The sequence below is a fragment of the Bubalus bubalis genome, chromosome 20 (assembly GCF_019923935.1).
Source record: "Bubalus bubalis isolate 160015118507 breed Murrah chromosome 20, NDDB_SH_1, whole genome shotgun sequence".
NCBI classification, from domain to species: Eukaryota; Metazoa; Chordata; class Mammalia; order Artiodactyla; family Bovidae; genus Bubalus; species Bubalus bubalis.
The window spans coordinates 18631670-18641322 of record NC_059176.1 but is presented as its reverse complement, the minus strand read 5'-3'; the positions used below and the strand labels follow the sequence as shown (position 1 = coordinate 18641322).

Below are 9653 nucleotides of genomic sequence, written 5' to 3'. Positions count from 1 at the left end.
AGTGCTTCTTGGCTGAAGGTGTTGGGAATGTAAAAATTTGTCACTGAATGTGTGTACATGCAGAAGTGTTATGTGTGGTAAAGGAGGAAAGGGATTTCTGAGAAATAATTGTTAGATAATAGTCAAATTACCTTCCATACGTACTTTCAAAACTATATTTCCCATTAGAAATAGAGAACAAATGTGATAATGCCAGTCACAACAAAAGAGCCTGTCAAATTTCTTCAGACCTTATTACTCTGACGGAAGTAGAGGGGTATCTGTGGCGTGTGGAGGTGATTCATGCTGTTAGAGATGTGGCCATGTGGAAGGAGTGCTGGTTGATGCAACTGGTTACAGCATGGACACCGCAGTGAGACATGAAAATACCCAAGCAGAGCAGACCTAAGGAGTAGAAAATTCTTACAAAATCCGACACAGAGAATTTGCTGCTTTCTTACTCTTACTGGATGATTACTAAACTGGATGATTTTTTGTGTGTTTTCCTTTGCAAAGGATGATAAAAATACTTCACCAAGGTATCTTAAGTGAATGCTAAATCATTGCCATCATTTATAATTATTTCTAGACTCAAAAACAATGAGTCTTTTTGCTTACAATAGACAGTGCCTGTCTGTTACTAAGATAGACAAATAGCTGCTCAAATTCTGGTGCATAGATTCTTGTTAAAACTATCTTATTTTCAAAGCCTATCTTAAGTTTAGACAGACTCCTGTACCATATTTGTGATGTGTAAGGCCACTGTATCATTGATTAAAGAGAAAATTAATTACTCTACATTGTCTCATTCAGTAAAGTCATACCGGTGAAGAGAAACACTGAGCTCCAAGGGCTCTGTGTATCACAGCAGAAGCATTTCATCATTTTTCTTATAATTTATAAAACTAACTTCATTCTATTTCCCGAGGATGGAGCTGATCAGCTGGTCCTATAGTCTCATAATTGACCTGCTTGATTAATTCAACTAATTTTGCTATTAATGAGAATCTGCTGCTTCGGGAGAGAGCCACATAAATCATTTAAATCTTGTTGACTCTGGATATTTAATTTCATTCCTTGTCAGAATTCAGGTCTCAGGGATGCTTATGCAGGGGTGTGTGTGTGTGTGTGTGTGTGTGTGTGTGTGTGTGTGTGTGTGCAAGCCTGCTCAGTCTCTTTAGTCGTGTCTGACTCTGAGACCCCATGGACTGTAGCCCACCAGGTTCCTCTGTCCATGGAGTTTTCCAGGCAAGAATACTAGAGTGAGTTGCCATTCCCTACTCCAGGGAGTCTTCCCAACCCAGGGATCAAACCTGCATCTTTCCTGCATTGTGGGTGGATTGTTTACCACTGAACCACCTGGGAAGTCCTTTATGCTGGTACTCCTTACAAGTTCTTAATAATCTTATGAAAGTTAACTTTTCAAAAGCCTATGAGGAGGACTGAAAGTAGAGCCTGGCTATAATAGATTTTTCATCTTATGCTGAAGTATATAACGTCATACTTCCTGAAAGAAAACTAAGAGCAAGCAATTGAGTCAGAAATTAAATGTTTAAGCTTGTCTGTTCAAGTCCTGAGTCATCACCAGTAAGCATACAAAGTTTTTTTCTTAGAATTTCCAGTGCCTAAGAAGAGAGAGAGACAGATGGGCAAAACAAGCCTACGGTATTATCGTTCATCTCAATTAATTATATAAAATTGGTATAATTTGGTTGATATTATTTTACTGTGCTATTTTCAAAATATGCTTTTATATCATTATGTTATACATGTTTGAAATTCTTATGTTACTTAAATTCATTCATATGCTTTTATTATGCACCACATATTTATTAAATGCCTTTTTCTAGGCCAGTGGTTCTTAAATTTTAGCACGCATCAAAATAACTTGGAGGGGACTTTCCTAGTGGTCTAGTGGCCGAGAATCTGCCTGCCAATGTGGGGGACATGAGTTCCATCCCTTGTCTGGAAAGATTCCACATGCCCCAGTGCAACTAAGCCCACGTGAAGCCCACGTGCCACAACTACTGAGCCTGCGTACCTAGTGCCCATGCTTTGCAAGAAGAGAAGCTGCTGCAGTGAGAAGCCTGCACACCACAGCAAAGAGCAGCGCTGCTTACTGCTGGTCGCAGTTAGAGAAAGCCCATGGGCAGCAAGAAAGACCCGATGCAGCCAAAAATAAATAGTAAAAAGAAAAACCCAGCAATTTGGAGGGCTTGAGACCGCACACATTGATTACCAAGTTTCTTCCCTAGAGGTTCTGATTTAGTAGCCCTGGGGTAGCACCCACAGATTTGCATTTTTAACGAGTTCCAGGTGATCTTAATGCCTCTGAGCAAAGAGCCACTGACTGGTCTAGGCACTGCAGGTGCGTGCTGTGTGCTTAATGGCTCAGCAGTCATCAGAAAAAAAAAAAAAAAAGTCCTGTCCTCATGGATATTATATTTCTTTGGGAGATATAGATACCAGCTAACTAAACAAACAAGGAAGATACTCATGGCCATTGCTGTGATCTCAATATTTGTGTCCCCTTCAAATTCACATGTTCAAATCCTAATACTCAATGTGATGGTATCAGTAGATTAGGTCTTGAGGGCTCTGCTCTCATTAGTAAGATTATAAGAAGCCTTAGTTAGGCTCCCTTGCAGGTTCTGCCAGGAGAGGATTAAAGGAGCGATCTGTGACTGACCGGGACTTACCCAACCATGCTGGCACCCCCGTCTTCAGAACTGTGAGTAATACATTTCTGTTGTTTATAAAGTACTCAGTGTGTGGTATTTTGTTGTTACAAGAGCCAAAACAGAGTAAGAAGTCATGAATATTTGGAAACCATGGTCATAAATAGAAATTAGGCTGAGTGGTAAAGATTATTTTAATAATCGTGGCATGCCCAGAATGGTCTCTCTGACTAGATAGTGGGTCATCTCGAGGCCTAAAAGCTAAGAAGTCAGCCACAGTATAAGCCAGTCATCTTAAAAACTGTACGAAGAGTTCATATAGAACTTTTATGAGGGTCAGATAAAAAAAAACAAAAAATCAGGTCTATTCTCGTGTTCGGCATGATACTCAATACATCTGTCCCTTGCTCCATATGTAATCTGTCATGTAACCATGACTATTATTAAAATTTCAGATATGTAGAATTTGGTGATGACTTTAAATTCTGTACCGTCTGTTACCCTGGTCAGGAAGGAATATAGCTTGGGTCCATTTTGGCTGGCTTGTATTATCCCTTATTTTACCTTCAATGCAGTAATAACTTCAAATTTGGTTTTTTAAACTAAACTCAGAAAATCACTTATATGGAAACTTGTTTGTAAATGAAGCAGACTAAATTTCTAATATAATATCTAACAATATTTTAGGTTGCTGGGAATACAATTTGCTCTTAGTCCTGACACACATTTATTCTTGACTTTTGAGTAGATGCACAGTGCTGCAATATGCCTTAGGAGAGAAGCAAAGGTACAGGCAAGACAGGATAACTGAGCTCCAGGAGCTTATAGTCTACTTGGAGTGGACTAAAGCAATTGCACTGCTAGTTGGATTAAAGAGCAGAATGTGAAACCTTCTTTAAGAGAGATAAAACAAATATCAGAATAAAAAGAAGGGTTATCCAAAGGCAGCAATGGGACAAATGGCAAAACAAACAAACAAACAAACAAAAAAACAGCCTCCTGAAAGAATTTACATATTAGCTGCAGCTGCAGGATCCATAGGGTCAGATACAGAGGGGAGGGGTGATCATCCCACTAAGTAACTCCATTTCAAGACTAAAAAGTTGAAATGAGTGGAGTATGACCAGTGAATACAGAGTACATGACATCTAATACTGGAGATGGAATAGCAAAGCCAACTGGAGGTGTGTATGGCAGTGAAGGTAAGTTTGTGGAGGTCACTCAGAGGAACACACAATGGGATACTTTTTGAAGTTTTCTCAGCAGGTGAATAACATTTTTTCATGACAACAGTTTTCAGCTGATGTTAATTGTAATAAGACATATAGAGAAGGGAAGCATCTCAACTTCAAACTACTTGCTGGTGAAAAGTTGAAATATAATCCTTAAGAGTGCTGAGCCTTTTTTAGCCAATTAATCATTAGTAAAATAGTCAACATGGAGTTAGGCAGGGGAGCTCATGAGTATGATGAAAAATTTTCTTTCAGCGTGAAATTTTCTGTTGCATGTGTTTTTCAATGAATCAGCAACCTAAATAAGACTTATGATGCTATACTTTGATTAAATGCTAGAACTACATCTTGTTAGTTATTTCAGTATAGGGTTCATTAAGCAATAATACATTGAACCGATGTCTTTAGAATGCAGTTATCTTACGTCTTTCAGAGTTCTAAGAATAATGAGGTCATCATTTAAGTACATGTGGATAATTTTTCTGAACTGGAGATTATTAAAACACTTTTCCAAGATAACAAATGACTTTTGAAATGAGAGTTCAATTTGCTTTAGAAATCTATGCATGAGAGCATTTTTAAAGGGGATGATACATTGAATTTGACATATACGATGTATAAATGTGACTTAAAACAAAAGTGAACACCTAAACATGGCAAAGGGTAAGTGAATACAGAGACTGTTTGATGCACGTAGTCAGGTTACACTTTGTTTTTGAAGTAGAATTCAGAATTTAAGATTATAAGAACAGATTTATCTCACTGAAATAATCAAATTCATTCTTTGGAATGAAACTGTATATTGTATAAACAGCATATAAAATGATAAATACATATGCATAAAAATGTCTGAGATTGTTAATAAGTATCGCCTGTTACTCACTACGGTACTGATAGAAATTTTATGATATGGGAATAGCTGAATAGTTTTGCTATGTTGTGATGAAACCATATCATTATCTGATGGTTTTATAGTGTTTAATATGCTTTTATGTTCTGTTCATGTTTTCTTATTGATCTTTGCAACACATTTACTTGTCATTTCACTTATAATCATTAAGAGTATTCCTTTGAAGGAGTACTCCAAATATCATCTAGTAACATCTAATGTTTAATAGCAATGTTTTTATTTAAAAACTCTCATTTAAAAAAAATTTGAATGTCATGCAAATGTACATACATGTTTACAAAAATGGATCAATAAAATCCTACATTTTTAGGTAGATTTATTTTTCCTTATTTCTATCTCCCTTCTTAAACCTTCTTCCCATATCAGTAATCCATTTTCCTCAGCAAGTCACCTCCAAATACACCTCTATGTACCATGTTAATGTAATATACTACATTATTAACTCCATGCTTATATAAATACATATATTGATGCTATGTATGATATACATTATATAAACGCTATACTCATATACACAAATGTAGGCATACACACATACAGGTTCTTAGCCATTAATCTACCAAACTTAAATTCTATGTCTTACTTTTCTCACTCAACGAAGACTCATAAAAACTCTATCTAGTCAACTTGAGTATTAAACTCACTTTCGTAATGGCTACAGAATATTCTATTATGTGGCTCTACCAAGACATATTTGTATGTTGCTTTATTAATATTTACTTCTTAGGTTTATCCTCTAAGAATAGAAATATATTTATTAAATCTTTACAAAGTGATTTTACTTCCATTGGATAGAATCGAAGGGACATCATTCTTTGCTGACTGCCTTGGTGCATTGTTTCTTAGGTTTTATTGGCCATTTTTCTAATTTATGAATTGTTTATCTTAAACTCTTGCCTACTCCCTGTCAGACTGGTTTTGTTTTTAATTTGAAAAATTTAAAAATTGTGGCTATTGCTACTTAGCACCTGAGGAAAAGTCCCAATTTAATGTCTTATAATTTACCTTACAGGATTGATGCCACACAATCTTTAATATTTATAAAAGTTTTTATGTCTTATATAACTTGGAGTTTGAAGCCTAATGACTATCATGACATTTTTTCCTAGGATATATGGATATGTAGATGTTTCTGATATCTATTTTTGCATTTTCCTTTTAAACTTGTATGGAATTTATTTTTAAATAATAAATATGGGGGTAAGTATGAGTGCAGAAGTAGGAGTAGAGTTCTAAACTGGGTTGTTACAATAGGCCTCCTAGAGAAAGTGACACTTGAAAAAAGCTTTGGAGGAAGTAAGGGAGACAGCCATGTTCATAGCTGGAAAAAAATAACAATGAAAACTGTTGGTATATGTCCATGAGGTGAGAAAATGAGGTGTCCCAGTAAAGCTTAAACAGAGCGAATAGGAGATGAAATTGAACATCTAAAATCATCAATGCATATAGGGTGCTGTGACTTGATTACTGGAAGAATAATACAAGTGGCATATTAAAATTAGACTATTGAGTGATGAAAGCCCAATCAGAGGGCATACTCAGATCTGCTCTGACCACCTGGGAAACAGATGATTGTGGTTTGGACAAGAGTGGTAAAACATGATGGAAATCTAAACATAGACCAATAGACGATAATGCATGTTGACTGAGAGAGAAAAGCATTAATAATGACTCCAAGATTTTTGTCCAAAGCAACCAATAGGGCAGGGTTGTCTTTAACTGAAATGTGAAAACTTGAAGGAAGATCAGGACTTTTTGTTCTGTATTGGAGGATAAGTTTCCAAGTTCAATTCTGGGCATGATACTTCTTAAAGATACCTGATTGGAGATACTAAGCAATCAGTCAGAACAAGGGTTCTGGAACTGAGGGAAGAGGGTCACATTGAAGATGTAGTAGGAAATTGGTGTGTCATTGGTATTTAAATTTATTTGACAAAATAGGAGTCTCTGTGTCAAATGTTAGTTCAGTTCAGTTGCTCAGTCGTGTCCGACTCTGCGACCCCATGAACTGCAGCATACCAGGCCTCCCTGTCCACTGTCAACTCCTGGAGTTTACTCAAACTCACACCCATTGAGTTGGTCATGCCATCCAACCATCTCATCCTCTGTAGTCCCCTTCTCCTGCCCCCAATCTTTCCCAGCATCAGGGTCTTTTCAAGTGAGTCAGTTCTTCACATCAGGTGGCCAAAGTATTGAAGTTTCAGCTTCAGCGTCGGTCCTTCCAATGAATATTCAGGACTGATTTCCTTTAGGAATGACTAGTTGGATCTCATTGAAGTTCAAGGGATTTTCAAGAGTGTTCTCCAAGGCTACAGTTAAAAGCATCAATTCTTCAGCACTCAGCTTTCTTTATAATCCAATGCTCACATCCATACATTACTACTGGAAAAACCATAGCTTTGACCAGGTGGAATTTTGTTGGTAAAGTAATGTCTCTGCTTTTTAATATGCTATCTAGTTTGGTCATAGCTTTTCTTCCAAGGAGCAAGTGTCTTTTAATTTCATGGCTACAGTCACCATCTGCAGTGATTTTTGGAGCCAAAAAAAAAAAAAAAAAGACTGTCACTGTTTCCACTGTTTCCCCATCTATTTGCCATGAAGTGATGGAACCAGATGCCATGATCTTCGTTTTCTGAATGCTGAGCTTTAAGCCAACTTTTTCACTCTCCTCTTTCACTTTCATCAAGAGGCTCTTTAATTCCTCTTCACTTTCTGTCATAAGGGTGGTGTCATTTGCATATCTGAGGTTGTTGATATTTCTCCCGGCAATCTTGATTCCAACTTGTGCTTCATCCAGCCCAGCATTTCTCATGATGTACTCTGCATATAAGTTAGATAAGCAGGGTGACAATATACAGCCTTGATGTACTTCTTTCCCTATTTGGAGCCAGTTTATTGTTCAATGTCCAGTTCTAACAGTTGCTTCCTGACCTGCATACAGATTTCTCAAGCAGCAGGTCAGGTGGTCTTGTATTCCCATTTCTTTAAGAATTTTCCAGAGTTTGTTGTGGTCCACAGAGTCAAAGGCTTTGGCATAGTCAATAAAGCAGAAGTAGATATTTTTTTGGAACTCTCTTGCTTTTTCCATGATCCAACGGATGTTGGCAATTTAATCTCTGGCTTGTCTACCTTTTCTAAATCCAGCTTGAACATCTGGGAGTTCATGGTTCACATACTGTTGAAACCTGGCTTGGAGAATTTTGAGTATTACTTTGCTAGCATGTGAGATGAATGCAATTGTACAGTAGTTTGAGCATTCTTTGGCATTGGCTTTCTTTGGGATTGGAATGAAAGCTGACCTTTTCCAGTCCTGTGGCCACTGCTGAGTTTTCCAAATTTTCTGGCATGTTGAGTGCAGGACTATAACAGTATCATCTTTTAGAATTTGAAATAGCTCAAGTGGAATTCTATCTTCTCCACTAGTTTTGTTCTTAGTGATGCTTCTTAAGGCCCACTTGACTTCGCATTCCAGGATGTCTGGCTCTAGGTGAGGGATCAAACCATCGTGATTATCTGGGTCATGAAGATCTTTTTTGTATAGTTTTTCTGTGTATTCTTGCCACCTCATTTTAATATCTTCTGCTTCTGTTAGGTCCATACCATTTCTGTCCTTTCTTGTGCCTCTCTTTGCATGAAGTATTCCCTTGGTATCTCTAATATTCTTGAAGAGATTTCCCATTCTATTGTTTTCCTCTATTTCTTCACATTGATCGCTGAGGAAGGCTTTCTTATCTCTCCTTGCTCTTCTTTGAAACTCTGCATTCAAATGAGTATATCTTTCCTTTTCTCCTTTGCCTTTTGCTTCTCTTCTATTCACAGCTATTTGTAAGGCCTCCTCAGACAACCATTTTGCCTTTTTTCATTTCCTTTCCTTGGAGATGGAAAATGTAGATAAAGGAGGAAAAAAATAAGACTGATCTCTGAAGTGTTCTAAAAGGGATGTGAAAAGGAACCAACACTGAGTACTAAGAACGAATTACCTTTAAAATACAAGGGGGGAAACTCATTTTTGGAAGCCAAATAAAGCATTGTCATGTGAACAACATCAGAAATTCTAAAGAAATGATGATCAATAAATTTGAGAGGTCTTTGAGAAGACTAAGTTTGGCAGCATGTTTGGGGAATGCTTGAATGAATTCGAAAGTAGGAAGAAAGGAACTGAAGCCAAAAACATAATTACCTCCTTCAAATAACTTAGCTATAAGGGAAAACAGAAGTAAGGGCAATAATAAAAATGGAAAAATGGGATTGGGGGGTGGTTATTGTGATTAGAAAAATATAATGTTAGTGACATAAAAAATATCTGCTAAGAAGGAAAAAAAAATGATGATACTAGGAAAAAGACATTGCTGAAGATAGTTCTTAGGGTAATTTGTTGTTATTTTTAACTATTACCGCCAAGTCATAGGATTTCTAGCTGAATCTAGACAGAGATAAGGTGTTACCAATAAACAAAACAATGTTGCTTCCAGCTAATTTGTGTGACTGTTATTTCTTTTCCAGTGACAACCCTAGTTCTGCAGCCCATCTTCTGCCCCTTAGATGAGAATAAAGATCTCATATTATTGAATTGCCCTTAGTTACCTACTACCAGCACCCCATCCAGAAAAACCTCCACTGCTCTGCTGCTGCTGCTAAGTCACTTCAGTCGTGTCCGACTCTGTGCGACCCCATGGACTGGAGCCTACGAGGCTCCTCTGTCCCTGGAATTCTCCAGGCAAGAATACTGGAGTGGACTGCCATTTCCTTCTCCAATGCATGAAAGTGAAAAGTGAAAGTGAAGTCGCTCAGTCGTGCCCGACTCTTAGCGACCCCATGGACTGGAGCCTACGAGGCTCCTCCGTCCATGGGATT

The 9653-nt window shown here is 37.4% G+C and overlaps 1 long non-coding RNA gene across 1 annotated transcript; it reads left to right on the top strand.

The window, feature by feature from the left end:
- Positions 1-1285: 1285 nt before the first annotated feature.
- LOC123330792 lies at positions 1286-9432 on the top strand. Its single transcript, XR_006546962.2, has 2 exons — positions 1286-2710; positions 9303-9432. It is a non-coding gene; the product is annotated as an uncharacterized LOC123330792 (long non-coding RNA).
- Positions 9433-9653: the final 221 nt, after the last annotated feature.